The sequence below is a fragment of the Myodes glareolus genome, chromosome 9 (genome assembly GCF_982192425.1).
Source record: "Myodes glareolus chromosome 9, mMyoGla1.1, whole genome shotgun sequence".
Classification (NCBI taxonomy): Eukaryota; Metazoa; Chordata; class Mammalia; order Rodentia; family Cricetidae; genus Myodes; species Myodes glareolus.
In genome coordinates, this window is record NC_142034.1 from 65,088,669 (window position 1) to 65,106,121 (window position 17,453).

Consider the following 17,453-nt stretch of genomic DNA (forward strand, 5'->3'; position numbering starts at 1 on the left):
CCCAAGTCTGTGGTTTGTACTAGATTTTCCCTTTTATTAACATGTTTTACTTGCACATACTGATGGAGTTTGTTAGGGCATCCTGTGCTGATCCCCTGAGTGTAATTTGCATTTCCCTGTCCTTGTTATTTGTGGTATGTCTGCACTATGTTGGGGACCTGAGGATGCCAGCTGTGTTGGAGGGGGCTGTGTTGGAGGAGGCCGCTAGTTAGTTCTCGGCCACTTAGCCCCAAAATAACCACACAAAATCTGTATTATTTAAATCACTGCCTGGCCCATTAGCTCTAGCTTTTTATTGGCTAATTCTTACATCTTAATTTAACCCATCTCCATTAATCTTTGCATCACCATTAGGTCATGGCCTACCAGCAAAGTTTCAGCACATCTGTCTCCAGCTGCGGCTCCATGGCTTCTCTCCGACTCTGCCTCCTTTCTCCCAACATTCTGTTTGGTTTTCCCCACCTAGATAAATTCTGCCCTGCTATAGGTCCAAAGCAGTTTCTTTATTCATTAGTGATAATCACAGCATACAGAGGGAAATCCCGTGTCAGGATTGGGTCTCAGAACCAAGCAGAGACCATCAACCTCCAGAGAAGTCTTTGGGCCCAGAATTCCAAGAAGAAAGAATAGAAATAGCTAAGTCAGGAAATGAACTAGTCAATTGCAGCAAAAATCTGGTATAGAGCAGATTTGAGAGCTTGGATAGAGAGTGCGGGTGGGGTTTTAAGAAAGTAAGGGAGCTGGGGAGCCAGACAGTAATTAGGAAACTTTGGTAACCCCAGTGAACAGATGAGGAGCCTGGGTCACAAGAGAAGAAGCTTGCCCAAGACTGCCTCACACATTGGTGATGCAGGAGAAACATGGAATAAAATCTCCCCATGAATCCATTGTCACACAGCTGATATCCCAAGATCACTGTGTTTAGGGTATGGCAGCCCTTGGGATGTGAGGAGAGTGGTCTAACTAGCTGTTGGTGGCCTTTAAGTGTAGCGTCAACTGGATCCTAGAAGAACACTACAGTCCTTAGATGGGGCTGGACACCAGAGATGTCTCAGATTCCCACCCAAAGGAAGCTCTGGGTGGGGGTGGTCTTTGTCCAGGAGCAGCCATACTCCCATTTGCCTTCACAAGGGGCCCAAGGCCTCAGCCAAGCCACATAAGGTTAATCATCGTATCGGTGACTTGAGTGGTTAGGGGTGGGATTTAGGGCACCATGGAAGTGAGCTAGAGGTCTCTCTCAAAGCCATACTTCTCTCAAGACCACAACTCTGCCTAAGCAAGCCCTACCATATCTCTGCTCCTTTCTCTGCCCCTCCCATGACCATCCCTATGCTGTCCCCACCTCCGGGTCCTGCCCTAATGTCCAGATAACCAGAGCAATAAATGTCCTGCGGAAGTTGAACAGCAGGTTCGACCTCTCAAAAACCTGAGTTGGCTGTGTGCTGCAGTGCATGCCTTTAATCCCAGCACACAGGAGGCAGAGGCAGGTGGATTTCTGTGAGTTCAAAGCCAGCCTGACCTACAAAGTGAATTCCAGGACAGCCAGGGTGGTTACACAGAGAAACCCTGCCCGCCCCCCAAAAAATAAAAAAAAAAAAGAAAACAACAACAACAACAACAAAAGACCCAAGAAGAGAGGCAGTGAGGTGAGGGGAGACACAGGCAGGGCCTTTCGGACCCATTTGACCCAGCATCATAGGCAAATCTGTGAGATTAGTCCATGCTGACTGCTAAAAGCCAAGGCTGCTGTCCATATGTCACATGAACTTACCCATAGCCCTGGTAACCCAACATTTTGTCACACTGGCTGAAACTAAACTCTGAATGCCATTCATCAGAGTAATCTGCCACTGGCTTTGTGGCAGGGCCACTTAAGGAGGTCCTTAAACCTTCAAAGCAGTGACAAGCAGTACTAAGACCCCACTAGACTTCCTTGTATCCTTAAAAAAGTGTACCAGGAAGGAGCCCACATGTCTTGGGCATAAAAACATGTCCCTGGTCTGTACATGGCTCCTGCTGCATGCCCCAGGTATATCTTCTGTCCACCTAACCTGCTAGCTAAGCCTTGTGCTACTCTGTGCACTCATCCCTTCCAGGGCCCAGATTCAACCTGTAGGCTGCTGATCCATGACCTGAGACAATTTAGTCCACCACCCTGAATATACAGTCGTTGTCCCCGCACCCTGTCACATTGTCATACCTAAACACCAAGGTATCCAGAGTCCCAGTAGGCTACGAAAAGAATAGCTAGCCTGACCTGACGATATAGACCTATAATCCCAGCTGCCACAGAAGCTAAGGCAGGACAATCACAAATTCGGGACTGTTTGGAATACAGAACAAGGTCAAGATCAGCTAAAGTAATTTAGTAAGACCCTGTCTCAACTGAAGGGCTAGGATGTACCTCAGTGACAGAATGCTTTCCTAACCCGTGTGAGGGGGGCTCTGAACTCTACCACAGCACTGGAAAACAATCATAGGCTGTGAGGGACACTGACAGCTGAGTGGCCTTGGGGAAGGAGGGCTGAGCTGGAGCTCTCTAGCCCTGGAGAACTAGCCAGGTCTGTTCAGGGCTTCTGGAGGAGCAGAGTGTAGGCCCGGATTCTGAACTCTCCGTGCCCCTTCCTTAGCCTTCTGGTTCCCTGCGTCTTAGCAGGTAGGCACCCTACACATAGCTCCCTCTCCTCAGCCTCAGGGCTTGCTGTGCCTCTGCTGGTGCATTCCAGGCAGGCCACCCACTCAGGGCTGCAGGTGTACGTCAGGCCCTGACCTACTATTGGTAGGACTACTTAGGAATTCCCAGAAGGGCAAGGGTCAGTGGGGCCAGTCGGCTGCAAGTGAACACTCTACAAAGAGGATGCCCTGTTCGGGGCCAGCCAAGACAGAAGAACAGGCGCCCAGTCTCCCCTCAGGTGAGTGAGTCACTAGTGGGTTAGGGGGCAGGTTCCGGAAGAGTTCACTTAGCCTGCTGGACCATTCTGGATGCTAACAATAATAAAGCCATTAGTCCCTAGGGCAGTGATGAGAGTCCTCAGTTAAGCCTGTCCGACAGATGAGTAGCTCCTCTGGTTGGCACCCTGGGCAGGAGCCACCCTAATTGGTACCTGCTGCCCCAGTGCCCAGATGAAAGGGACAGACTCGACTGGGAGGCGGCAGGACAGTGGCACAACCAACAAGTCATGGAGGCCTGAGAAGTCAGGGTCCAATGGGTATTGGGAGGACAGGTTGTCTCAAGACCCTGGCGGGGTCCAGGTGTTACACAGATTTTGGGGATACAGAGCCCCCCTGCCTTATGCTCAGGCAGAAGACAGGCTACTTTAGAAGGTGAAAGAGCCCACATACCTCAAGATATAAGTCTGGGAAGCTTGGAGTACCTAGGTCTAGAGAGGAAGCCGCATTGGCCCAAGGGCATGCCAGGGATCCAGGAGGGCTCTGGTGTCTGGGTGCAAGTTTCTGAACAGCAGCCCCCACAGGCCCAGTATGAGAGACTACCATGACGATGGTCTTAGCTGTCCAGAGGAGACACACTAGGCTGTGGTCCTTCTGGATTAGTGTAAGAAGAAGGGGAGAGAGTCCATGAATGGAGCATCCACAGCCCATGGGAACATGAAACAGACCCCAGACAATGGCCTAGCCATGGGGAGCTAGGAGGTGAAACCCTACACTCACTGCCTGGCACGAGCTAGCTCCACTTCTCTCTGGGTCTCAGTTTCCCTCCTTGCAGAAGGAAGTGGGATGAACTGCAACCCCCTGTTTTAGGGATGGGAAGCCCTAGGCCCCACTCAGCTTGCAGCTGTGGGCCTCAGAAGCTGCCTCTCTGGTGAATTTACAGCCCCTCCCGCTGCCCCAGAGAAGGAGGAAATGAGCTGGGGGCCTGTTCACAGGTAGTTGAGACAGCACCCGAATAACCATATAAAAGGGCCGGAGGCTGGGGGCCCCACCCAGCCAGGACAAGCTTGGCCATCCCCTTGCAAATCTCACACTCAGTAGCTTTGAAGTACTGGAAAGGGTGTGGCCAGCCCCCACCTTGGGCCCCCAATGACCCTCCCTCTTTCTGTCACCCCCTCCCCTAGACGCCCACTTTCTGGGTCCTGGGGCTCAGTTTCCTCTCTTCAGAGACAGACTGGAGGTTGTCACCATGGCCTGTCACCTCCAAGGAAACCTACTCTCAGGACAGTTGGGGTGCAACCAGCTATGGTTCCCACACCTGGCTTGGGACCAAGAAAACGGACCTGAGGACTAGCTTTCCATGAATAACTGGTGATGACGTAGGCAAGTGTATGGCAAGAAACTGGAGTCCTCAATCCAAGCAGTCTTGGCTGCAGGGTCTGGCATAGTCTGCTCCAGGGAACACCTGAGAACAAACAGGCAGCCAGGAGGAAATTTTGGGAAGACCCTAGAGCCTTCCTAAAAGTAGACCATCCACTGTTGGGGTGAGAGAAAACTGAGATGTAGGGGTACCACAGCCCTAGGAACCCCTCACCCGACCTGGCATGTTGCACAGATGATGCCAAGCCTGGTTTGCTGGATGGGTCCCGGTTGACTTGATGTCTGTGAAGTACTGATTCTGTGTGACTGAGGTGATGGGTTCTTACACCTGGGCCAACTCTGAGTCCTACCAAGCCTGCCCCAGCCATAAGGATCTACCCAGAAACAACATTGGGGGCACGGAACTGCTCTGGAGTCCAGTTAGTGGTCTGGAACAGATTCTTCTCCCTCTGGCTCTCTACCCTGCTGCATGCCATAGGCCCCAGGTCCCGCCTCCCCTGATGAATCGTTCACCTTCTCCCACAGCCTGGTCCCTTCAGGAGTCCCCCATTTTCCTTCCAGAAACACCTCCAAGAGGTACCCAAGAACTCTCTGAGATGATAGCATTCTAGGGTCATCATTCTTCAATGACCTCCAATTTCCAGAGCCAGAGTAGAAACCAGGTACATCACTACCCCCAAAGCTCTAGGGGACCAGCAAGCCATTCTACTAGAGCCCAGTATTAGAGAGAGGCATGAGTCCTGCCCACATAGCCCAGTTGGCTAGTGTCTCTCTCTAGAATTAAGTTGGACCACACTTGTATTGTTACTCTTGGGTTATGTGGGAAGGCTTTCAAAAGGAGGCTGCAAGGTACTGTTTCTCCCCCCTGATCTTTAATTCTGAGATGCCAAACAGATGCCAAAACAAAGAGTGGTGGTCAGGGCAGCAAGGAAGCCCTGGAAAGGGCTCTGGCTTCAGGAGCCTGGGCACTGCCTACCCTTCCCACCCTGCCCTGCTCTGCTTGGCCAGGCAGCTGGGATGGAGCTGCAAGCTGTCAGAAGGTGCTAATTGTTGTTTAGCTCTGAGCCAGCTCCTTGCTCTGGTCTTTTTTTTCCACCCTCTCTCACTTTTTTATTTGAGCGTCTAGAACTCCTGGTAAACAGTCATTTGGCTCTCAGAGCCCTGCAAATTGGTGTTTATGGTGTGAAGATGAGGAGGACCCAAGACTAGTCCACCCAAACACAGGCCAGTAAGGAGGGAGGAGAGAGTGAAGGAGGCATGGGCCCAGCAGGGACTGGGCACCCTCTATGCCCTATCCAGGTCCAGCTCTGCTGGTTGATCCAGGAGAGCATCCAGGAAGAGGCTCCCTAATCCTTAGCAGTGGGGAGACTGGAAGTTGCAAAAACTGGGGCAGAACCAGAGGCTCTGAGGGTAGAGGGAGGGAGGGATGAAGAAAGAGAAAGAGGGAAGGCAAGAGAAAGAAAAAGGGAGGGAGGAAGGGAGGGAGAGAGGGAGAATTCATGCGTATAGGCCCTTCTTACCCAGTGGCCTCACAGATTTGAGACAGGAATGTATGGCTTCTGTATGGTGCTTGTGGGGTGCAGGGTGTGGAAGGCAGGTGCCAGAGGAATTCCAAGCCTGAGCAGATGGCTGGGAGGGCTTCTTGGGAGAAGGGGACTTCCCCGGTTGTTCGCCTCTCACTGTGGAGAGCAGGCAGGCCTGTGCAGAACCCTCAGGCTCCTTGGCAATGGTGGCTCAGCAGGCTCCCTTCACCCCAAGCTCCTCAGCTCCCTCTGCTGCAGGAAGTCCAAATGCTACTGCAGCTTCCCTCTGCCCCTGCTCCATGCCTGGCACAGACTTGAGACACTCTGACACCCCACAGCGCCTGCCTTTCTAAAGCAAGTTGACTCTTGACCAGCCCACCAGACACACTGCTCGGGAAGGGTGAGTCCTGAAACTCTAAGAAGACCATTTGACGTCTGTAGTTTGGAGTAGACCCTGGGGATTACACATGCTTTCTCTCCCGACTGTTTTTATTGTCCAGGTCTGGGTTGGGGCAATAAAGTGAAGTGCCAGCTTGCACCTCGGGGACCAGGGACCAATCTTGTGGGTGTCATGACCCAGGCGACATTCCATATGCCATGGACCTGATCCCACGTGTCCTCTGCTCAAGGATATCCCATGGCTCCCTCGTGTCTACAAGATGAAATTAAACTCCTCAGCCTATGCACCTCACAGTCCGATCCTTTAAATGTAGTCATTTCTGTATGGAGTGAGCGGCTGTTCTACCCAGGAGCTTCTGATTGCAGTTGACTCCCAGTGTATCCTTCAATCCCCCAGATGCTCCTTGACCCCTGCACTGTTCTTCTCAACACTTCTGAAAGAAGTCTCAGATCTCTGAGCCTTTTCTCTCCTGGATCCTAAACTTTCAATGACTCCTGCTGACTCTGGAACTGATTCCAATCCCTTGACCTTCCCCTTCCCACGTTCAGGAGCCTATCACTGTCCCTGGGGACATCCGAAGTACCAGCTTGACCTCCGGGACCTATGTGGAAACAAAGAGGGTGGGTGGATTCTGATGTCACTGCAACCTTGCTCATTCCTAGGGGCTTCAAAACATACACAGCTGAACTAAGGGTCACATTTCCAAGTGACCCAGCTGCCAGAGGAACCCACATTCCTGATGGTAGGAAGGGGCTGCCTCAAAACAAAGGCCCTGCCAGGTCCTTGTTGTCATATCATGGAAGGTTGCCTGACAGATATGACAGGTGCACAATGCATGTGGCAAGCACGAAAGGGAGGAGTGTGAAGGTGGAGAAGGTGCAAGAGAGGACCTTGCAGGTGGGGTGAAGCAGGTGGAGATGGTGTGGGAGAGGACCTTGCAGGTGGGGTGAAGCAGGTGGAGATGGTGTGGGAGAGGACCTTGCAGGTGGGGTGAAGCAGGTGGAGATGGTGTGGGAGAGGACCTTGCAGGTGGGGTGAAGCAGGTGGAGATGGTGTGGGAGAGGACCTTGCAGGTGGGGTGAAGCAGGTGGAGATGGTGTGGGAGAGGACCTTGCAGCTGGAGAAAGTGTAGATGAGATGTAAATCCCGAAGGTGCAGGAGAGGACGGTGCAGCAGCCAACACAAGTAAATGCTGAAAACCCCTCTCACAATAGAGTCCACGGGTGTGGAGGCTCGGCTGAATCTGAAGGGGGAAGGCAGAAGAGTAATGATGACCCTAAGTCCTGTCTCGTGTCCCCTAGAGCCTAATCTGTAAGCCACAGTGGGGAAACTGAGGCAATTAAAACATCAGAGTATCTTAGGACAAGAATTTCCTCAAGACTCCCAATATGTGAGTACGAGGCTGTTGTCAAGGGTACTGGACAGCTCCAGGCTCGGAGACCACCTGAGGAGACATGGGAAGGCCAGCCCCTGGGTACAGTCCAGACTTCAGCACAGACCCAGCCTGGGGCACAGGTGTTAGGGGTGGGGCTCACGTTGGCGGGAGTGCTGGGTGCAGATGCCTCAGCTGGGCTTTTTAATTAACCTCTGCTGGCTGCTCAGAAGGGCCCCAATTAAGTACAGAATGCAATGGCAGAGTGGGGTCAAAGAGAGGAGCTGGTTTTAATTAAAGTGCAGTGGCCTGGGCAGGAGCGCCCCCGCCTGACCGCCTCCTCAACAGGTCCTACCCGGCTCAAAGGCAGTCACGTGACAGGTAGATGACAGAACTCTGCAGTCTTGTTTGGCTGAGATCCCACTAGATAATAACAGAACCAAGGGCTGCCTTGTCTAGTCTATGTGGCCACTGCCAGGCAGCCCCTCTCTGAGCCACCTTGTCCCCTCTGACCTCTTCTCATTCGTCACCTGACCTGAAATAACCATCTGCTACCCGTTCAATAAGCAGGTCCCTGGTATAATAAGCATCTGTGGTATGTCTACTTCAGGAGCAGCAGAAAGAATAAAACAAATAATCACATCCAATGTGCATGGGCAGTGGAGTTGAGCCGGATGGGGAGGGGTGGAGGACAGCCTTGGAAAGGAGCAGAAAGCGGCAGGAAGAAGAGAGAGCTCCCCTGGTGAGGGCAGAGCCTAGTAAAATCCAAAGCAGTACCTGAGTAGGACTGAGTTGCTGGGGTATCAGCAAGGACAAAGCCTATGAACAAAAGTTAAAGGAAAAGCCAGACTTTTCTCCAAACGACCAGAAGCCTGCTGAGGACTCTCAACATAATCAGCTCCCCAGGAAATGTAAGGACAAACCATGAGAGAGTGTTGGTGAGATGGCTCAGCAAGAAAAAAAGGTGCTTTGCCATTAAGTCTGAAAACCTGGAACCCACACAGTGAGAGGAGAGAGCTGACTTCCACCAGTTATCCTCTGATTTCTGTACACAACATGCGTGCACATGCTTATACACACGTGCACATACGCACACACCCACAAGCACACACACACAATCAACCAATGTAATAAAAGTTAAAAATGAGGAGCTACCATCTCTTGCCTACTAGGATGCCTGATAGACCAGCAAAGCAACAGGGGATGGTTGCACATGCCTGTGATCCCAGCACTTGGAAGTGAAGGCAGGAGCGTTAGAAGTTCAAAGACATCCTCAGCTACATACGGATTTGGGGCCTGCCTGAGCTACATGAGATCCTGTTTCAAAGTAACAACAGCAACAAAAAAATTGGATGCTGAGGTGAAAGTAGAGTTCCAGCCTCCTTCCTTCTGCAAATTCCAAGCGGTTGTTCCCTCACCTATTACAATGGCCCTAATTAAGATCTGTCTTAGCATTCTTTCTGTGAAAAAAAGCTGACATAAGAAAATGCTATGGGTATTTTACTACACACACAGAGAGACACACACACATGGCAGGGGAGGAGAAACACACATGGGGAGATATATATATATATATATATATATAGAGAGAGAGAGAGAGAGAGAGAGAGAGAGAGAGAGAGAAGAAAGAAAGAAAGAAAGAAAGAAAGAAAGAAAGAAAGAAAGAAAGAAAGACACCAAGGGGGATAAGGGCTTTTGGGTTTCATGGGGTTTCTTGCAAGGAGAAACATTAGCTAGGCATCTGACCCTCTACAAATCTCACTGGCTAGGAAGACAGGAAGTTCTCTAGTACCTTGGCCCAAGCACAGGTCCTGAGCATCAGTACATTCTGATGCAATTGACCCTAACCATGCCTCTGAGAACACTCTCAGGCCGGGGGCTGTCACGCAGGTATGCATGTCCTGCCCCCACAGCCTCGCTTTGAGTAACCGCTTTGAGTAACTGCAGCTATGAGCCAACATTCTCCACGCCTGGCTTCCTCCAGACATGGGACTTTTGGGAGTGATGAATGAGGGATGAGGAATGGAGGGGGGGTTCTCTAGAGCCACTGTAAGCTCCTCTCACCTGCCTGAGAGACTCATGTTCCCCCAACTCAGCCCTGCCAAACCTGAGTGCCCAAGTACCAGTCACCAAAAAGCCTTGTGCCAGGTGATGCTCTTTTGGTTCAGTTGAGGTTCCAGGTAGGAGTTTCTCAGAAGAAACCTGCTTTGGCCCCCTGCACTAGTCCCAGAAAACTCACATTCAGAATGAGGCTCCCAGCTGCCCAGTTAACGCGCAATATCCAGATGAGCAGATGGCTGGGAGCAGTCTGTTACTCTGTGGCTACTGTGGGTAGGGGATACAGGGAGAAGCAAGAAGCATGCTCCCGGGACACCCCAAGGCCTTGCCTCCAAAGACTGGATATTGGTGATCAAGCATGATGGTCATTTTAAGTCCTGAAGTTTGCAGGTACCGGCCAGTAAGCAGTAAGAATTAGACAGGGCAGATGTGGTTTGAAAGTGTGCTGGAAACCTGCCCCTTGAATCATATATTGATCGTGTCTGAGGGCAGTGCACTGGGAAGGTAATTTGGGTCAGGAGAGGTAGTGAGGATGTGGACTCATGGCAGTGTGAGCTGCTTTATCAGGAGAGGAAGAGAGAGGTCTGAGTTTACTTGGTCTGTGTCCCTTGGATCCCCTGCAGGGGGCTGAGAATGTAAGATCCTGTATCAAGTTGGTGTCTTCATAGAATCTGTGGGAGTGTTCTGACTTCTGAAGGTCCTGGCTAGTAGACATCTGCTCTAGAAAAAGACAATGGGTCCTTTCTCATCCTAGGCTCCTGAAATCCCAGAAGTCTAGGCTGGCAAGCCCTGGTCCACCCAGAAGGAAAATCAGATATATAGAGCTGGAGATGGTGGCGTGTGCCTGTAATCCCCACACTTAGGAGGTAGAGACAGGAGGACCAGGAGTTCAAGGTCATCTTTGGCTACATAATATGTTCTGGGCTAGCCTGGGTTACATATGATCATCTTAAAGAAATTGAATTACTGCAGGTAAAAGGACAGTTGGGGATCATGGGAAAGAACCAGAATCAGCTGCCCCTGTCAAATAATTCAGTGACACAGGAAAGATACCCTAGTAGACAACAGATCCAGACTGAGGCTTGGAGGACAGGGTCCTGAGGTGCAGAGTGGAATTTAAGAGATGTTTTACATTTTTTTTGGGTCCAGTAGGTTACATCAATATACACACACATAAATATGTACATATATATATATGTGTGTGCACACACATATATGTCTGTGTAAACATATTCTAAAGTTCAGTTTTGTATACTTGATATACAGTAACACATGTGTATGTGTACACTCATGCATTTCCTTATGAGGAAATGAGCACATTGTCCCTCCCTTTATAAAAGAAACCCCTCACAGGGACTCTCGTTACAGAGTCAGCTTCCTTTGTCCTCTGTCCTCTGTTTCCTTCTTTAGGAGATAGTTGGCCCTAGGACTCTAGGAAGATTGACTGTCCCCAGTGGACAGGAATTAGGAGACTGTTAGCATAGAACTTCCCAGGGGGTGCACCCCTAGAGGCCTGGGCTAAGGACAGTGGCTGAGCTACAGGTGAAGGCTACTCTCTATTAACAGGGCTGGCTACCCAAAGTGAAGCCCATGTTGCCTCCCGTGGAGGCAAATCTGAGCTGGGTACCACTGAACTCAGGCTCAGATGTTGATGGGCACGCCATGGTGTCTACCCTGCTCCCAGAGTGTATACTGTAGGAGTACAGTGTAGCCTGTGTGTACACTCCCCAGGTCCACAGTTTCGTTCCCCTTGGGTCCTCTCTGGCCAGACACTGGGGTTCTGGAATGCTAGGTTATAGATCTGAGAGACAGGTTGTCCACCAAGAATGTTCCCTGGAGTGGGCAACATCCTGATTACCTCCAAATAGACAGAAACGCAGGTTCCTGGGTCTGATGAACAGGAAGCTCCAGGTTTGAGGCCCAGAGTGTCTGTAACCTGGATATCTGGGTGCAGAGCAGCTCCAGACTGAAGCTGGAACACACACCACTCATCACCTGAAGAGCAGAATCGCACTTCTGGCAGGTAGCCCACTGCCAACCACTGTCTATATTCACAGCAGGGTTGAAGTTTGTCTGCCCACAGCAGGAACCTCTCCAGCCAGCTGATGAGGTCTGGTAAGGACCTAAGACACATATACATCATGGCAAAAGAAAACAGAGGCCTTTAATCCCAGTACTCGGGAGGCAGAGGCAGGCGCATCTCTGTGAGGTGGAGGCCAGCCTGGTCTACAGAACGAGTTCCATGATAGCTAGGGCTGTTGCAAGAGAAACCATGTCTGGAAAAACCAAACCAAACCAAATCGTGGCCATTACCAAACACTTACATGCATGTTACACATTGTGGGGTCATAGGTATTTTATTATCCCAATGAAACGAACGAAGCTGGAATACCCAGCTTCATTTTTCATTTTTGGTTTTTCAAGACAGGATTTTTCTGTGTAGGCCTGCCTGGCTTAGAACTCACTCTGTAGACCAGGCTGGCCTCTAACACAGAGATCTACCTGCTTCTGCCTGCCAAAAGCTGGGATTAAAGGCATGCATGGGGAGTGACAGGCAGTAGGAGGCTCTGAAGAAGGGTCTTAAACAGAAAAGACAAAGGTAGTTTCTCCTGTAGTCTCATGTCACAGTCAGCACAGGAGACTTCTGGGATCCGGAAAAGTGTGAAGACTGTTGCTCACCAGAAAGCAGTTTGTTCTCAGTAGTGGACACCAGCAGGAATCTTCTGATTTAGTTCAGCCCTGGGGCTCTCTGCCTGGAGCATCAGATCCCAAGCTTGGGGGATTAGTCTCTGAGATACCCCCACTTCAGTGCTGAAGTAGGCCCAGGGTGCATCCTCTTTTCTTCTAATGACCAGTACCTATAAACCGGGCTCCCTGTACCCTTCCTTGGGTTGCACTGACCAAGCAGTTCAAAGAACTGGTTTACCATGAGAATAATTACCAAGGATACAGATGAAGATATATAAAAGGTCAGGTATATGGAAGGGGTGGGACTTTCATGTCCTCCCTCGGCATCCCCCTCCCCTGCAATCCTCTGCATGTTCAGCTCCTAGGAAGCTCTGAGAGTCTCTAGGGGTTTTATCGACACTTCATTACATGGGGTGATTGGTTAAATCACTGGCCATCAATGATCCCCTCAACATTCAGCCCTTCTTCCTTCTCTGGGAGCTGAAATGAGGCTGAAGGTCCCCACCCTCTGATGTGCTCTGGTCTCAATGACCAGCTCCACCCAGAAGCTCTCCCAGGGTTGCTGGCCAGCAGAGGGCTCTTCAACACAGGGAATATACTTCACTTCACTTCCAGATTTCTCGGATTTTAGGAGCTGTAGTCTAGAAAACAGAGTTTTTTTTTTTCTCTCTCTCTCTTAGTTTCTAAAGCCTGGAGAAAGGAGTGTGATAAAAATTAGGAAAAAATCTGGGCATGACGTCCCTTGCCTTTAATCCTAGCACGTGGGAGGCAGAGGTGGCTGGAGTTCTGTGAGTTCAAGGCCAACCAGGTCTCAAATTACAGGACAGCCAGGGCTAAGCCACGAAACCCTGGCTCACAAAAACAAACAAACAAACAAAGGATTAGGGAAGGAAAGGGCTTTCCCTGTATCCCTCCTTCTGCGGAAGTCAGTAAGGATGTAAAGTTTTTTCTGCAACCAGGTACTAGATCCAGGGTTTTGACTGTATGAGCATGTTGAACAAAAGACAGAGTACCAAGTGCAGTTCAAGTGAGACTCAGTGCTGCTCAGCATTTCCCTAAAGGCACCGTGAAGTCACTTTTTCAGCCAGTTAGCCTGCTCAGAGACCCGTGCTGGAAAGGGCTTTGGAGAGTTTGAGAGCAAGCAGAGTAGATCAGGAAACCCTGTGGTGCATTCCAATCCGCCCAGTGTGTAAACCTCCCAACAGGCCAGATTGCCTGGTGCAGTGGTGACCTCCCTGGGAATCCATGATGGGATTCCATAGGAATCCCAGAGAACGCTGTAGTGTGTAAAATAACCAAAGGACCTGAGCCCTAAGGGGCCAAGGAAAGAGCCACAGGGCTGGAAACAGTCAAATGTGAAGGTTAAACTCCTTATCACTGGGCTCAAACTAGCATCAGTAGCCTGACATGAATACCACCCATCTTCCAGACAGAGGCTGCATCAGCTGTCTGGGGGACAGGATGGGGTCCTCAAGACACAGAGTTCCTTTCATCTCCTGGAGGCATTCCTGTCTCTGGTCCTTACATTAGGTAAGGTTGTCTTTTTAGAAAACTGGAGAAGCCAGGCCACTTGGCATCCATGCCCCTGACTAGGTCCTCAGGAGTAGGTTGGTCTAAAGGGAAGGGCCTGGACTTTGCCCCAGTGTATGATCAGCTGAAAGGGAGACGAGACCCCATAGGCACTCCTAGCTTCCCAGTACAGGTAGCTGAAGATCCTGGACCTCCGGACGAACTCTTTTCAGTCAGCTCACTTCGCCCCCTCCTGGCCAGAACTGGCCCATGCAGGGACCTCAGAGAGGAAATGCACTCCTGGTCTTGAAGCACTCTCGTTAGCCTCAGTTTACCCAAGCAACTGACATTCCCTGGTAGGGTCTGTCCTCAGACATGCCCACTCAGGGATCCCACAGATATGTATGCCCGTTCTGCTCCTCCAGCCCGCCCACCGGGACAGGGCCCAAAACAGAAGCACAAAGAAGGAAGTATGTTTCTTAACTTGGGAGTGGGCATATAGCAATCTGTTTTATCATTTTCAAAACTGCATCTTACATAAATTCCATCCTGTCTCTCCATCTTTTTCATTTTGCTAAACTCTTCCCCCAAAATAAAGTTTCTTTGGTTTACTATTCCTTTTAAAAATTTTGGAGATTTTATTTTTTAGAAAGTAAAGATTTTATTTAAAATTTCTTCTTTGTTGTTGTTGTTGGTTTTTGTTTTGCGAGACAGAGTGTCTCTGTGAAACAGTCCTGGCTGTACTGAAACTCACTTCAAATTCAGAGACTCCTCCGCTTCTGCCTCCTAAGTGCTAGGATTAAAGGTGTGCATCACCACCACCCGGCTTTTTTTTTTAATTTGTTTTGTTTTTATTTTATAAGCATTGGTGTTTTGCTTAGACAGGTGTAAACAGCCATGTGGGTTGGGTGCTGGGAATTGAACTTGGGGCCTCTAGAAGAGCAATCAGTGCTCTTAACCACTGATCCATCTCTCTAGCCCCTTAAAAAAATTTTAAAAATACCTTTTTTAATTAATTTTATTGAGTTATACATTTTTCTCTGCTCTCCTCCCTGTCTCTTCCCTCCCCTCCCCTTCAACCCTCTCCCATGGTCCCCATGCTCCCAATTTACTCAGGAGATCTTGCCTTTTTCTACTACCCATGTACATTAGATCCATGTATGTCTTAGGGTCCTCATTGTTGGCTAGGTTCTCTGGGATTGTGATTTGTAGGTTGGTTTTCTTTGCTTTATGTTTAAAAACCACATATGATATTTGTCTTTTTGGGTCTGGGTTACCTCACTCAATATATATTTTTTTTAGACCCATTCATTTGCCTGCAAATTTCAAGACGTCATTATTTATTCTGCTGTGTAGTACTCCATTGTGTAAATGTATCATATTTTCCTTATCCATTCTTTGGTCAAGGGGCATTTAGGTTGTTTCCAGGTTCTGGCTATGACAAACAATGCTACTATGAATATAGTTGAGCACATATCCTTGTGGTACGATTGAGGATCCTTTGGGTATATACCCAAAAGTGGTATTACCGGGTCTTGAGGAAGGTTGCTTCCTAATTTTCTGAGAAATCACTATACTGATATCCAAAGAGGCTGTACCAGCTTGCACTCCCACCAGCAATGGAGGAGTGTTTCCTTTACCCCATATCCTCTCCAGCATAAGTTGTCATCAGTGTTTTTGATCTTGGCCATTCTGATTAGTGTAAGATGGAATCTCAGAGTTGTTTTGATTTTCATTTCTCTGAAGGCTAAGGATTTTGAGCATTTCCTTAAGTGTCTTTCAGTCATTTTAGATTCTTCTGTTCAGAGTTTCCGTTTAGGTCTGTACTCCATTTATTAAAAGATACCTTTTAATTGTGTATGTGTGTGTGTGTGTGTGTGTGTGTGTGTAGTGTAAGTACAGGTGCTTGTGGAAGCCAGAGGCATCAGATCCCCCAGAACTGGAGTTATAGGCAGCTGGAAGCAGACCTTGGGTTCTCTGCGAGAGCAGTACATACTCTTCAGGGGTGAGTCATCTCTTCAGCTGTTGTCCAGTTTCCTCTTTAACACACACTCGGGGCTGGAGAGATGGTTCTGTGCATCAGACTTCTTGATGCTCTTGTAGAAGCCTTGAGTTTGGTTCCCAGCACCTGCATGGCAGCTTATAAACACCATAACCCCAGTTCCAATGGATCTGACCCCTCTTCTGGCATCCTTGGGCACCAGGCACCCACATGGTATACATATATATTTGTAGGCACTCACATACAAAAGTAAAATAAATAACTCTTGAAAAAGATATACACTTAGTGAATATACAATTCAACAAAATTTATGTACAATATGAAAATTTCACTGGAGGTTTAACCTGACCTGGTGAGGTAAGGAAAGCCTATCTAGGTTTTAGTAGTAGTAGGGTCCTCTTCAAATTTATCTACAAGGGCTATTAAGTTTTTAACTGGCACAAATAATTATTTATGGGGTACATGGTAAGTTTTTGGGCATGACTAGAATGTACAGTGGTCAGGTTAGGACAAATGGAGGGACTAGCACTCTGTCTCTATTTTGCCACAATTTTGTCTCTTTAGGAACAGAAAGCGAATTTGGTTCCTGACTGGTAACTATTGTGTGATGTTTTACTCTTATGACTTTTTGAGGGACCCACCACCCAGCTCCCAAGTAAATCACACACAGAGGCTTATTCTTAAGTTATGAATGCCTGGTCTTAGTTTGACTTGCTTCTTGCCAGCTTTTCTTATCTTATATTAACCTGTTTACCTTTTTCCTCTGGGCTTTTATCTTCTTTTATTTCTGTATGCCTTTCTTTACTTCTTTCTCTGTGGCTTGCAGTGTAGCTGGGTGGTTGGTCCCTGATGTCCTCCTCTTCTTGTTTCTCTTCTTTCTTCTCCCAGATTTTGCTTTCTATTTATAACCTCTGCTGGTAGCCCCACCTATCCTTGCTCCTGCCTTGCTATTGGCCTTTCGTCCTGTCGTGTCGTCCCCCCCCCCTCCCGCCAAGAGAAGGCTTCTCTGTGTCACAGTCCTAACTGTCCTAGAACTAGGTCTTGTAGACCAGGCTGGCTTCGAATTCACAGAGATCCGCCTGCCTCTGCCACCCAAGTTGTAGGATTAGACATGCGCCACCAGGGTGACAGGCTTATATGGCTGGGATCACAGGTCTCTGGGATATCCTGCAATTTCTCCAGGGTGTGAAGAGCCAACGTCACCCAAGGCTTTATAGGAATACTTGTGTGTTGAGGGTGGGAAAGAACTGGCAGCTACCCCCATAGAAATTTACAGACGTGGCACTTAAAAGGGTAGCCCAAAACAGTGAGGATGCCCTGCACCTTGTGTCTGGACACAGGAGTGACTGATCTAGGCCCAGGTAAGAGAACTGCATCCTGCCAACTCAACAGATTCAAAAGTAAATAATAATAATGATTTTAAAAAAAAAAGCCCTAGGTCCTTCAACATCTCTTGCCTGTGGGACTCTTCACAACAAATGGGATGAAGGAACTGGACAGGGTGGTCTGAGTCCTGCAGAGATGGGGGGGGGCACAGAATGCTGCTGCTTCTGATCAGGCAGGGAAGGCTTCCCAGGGCGACGGAACAGGCTCTTCCTCACCTGCACCCTAAAGGAGTCCTCTCCCCGCATC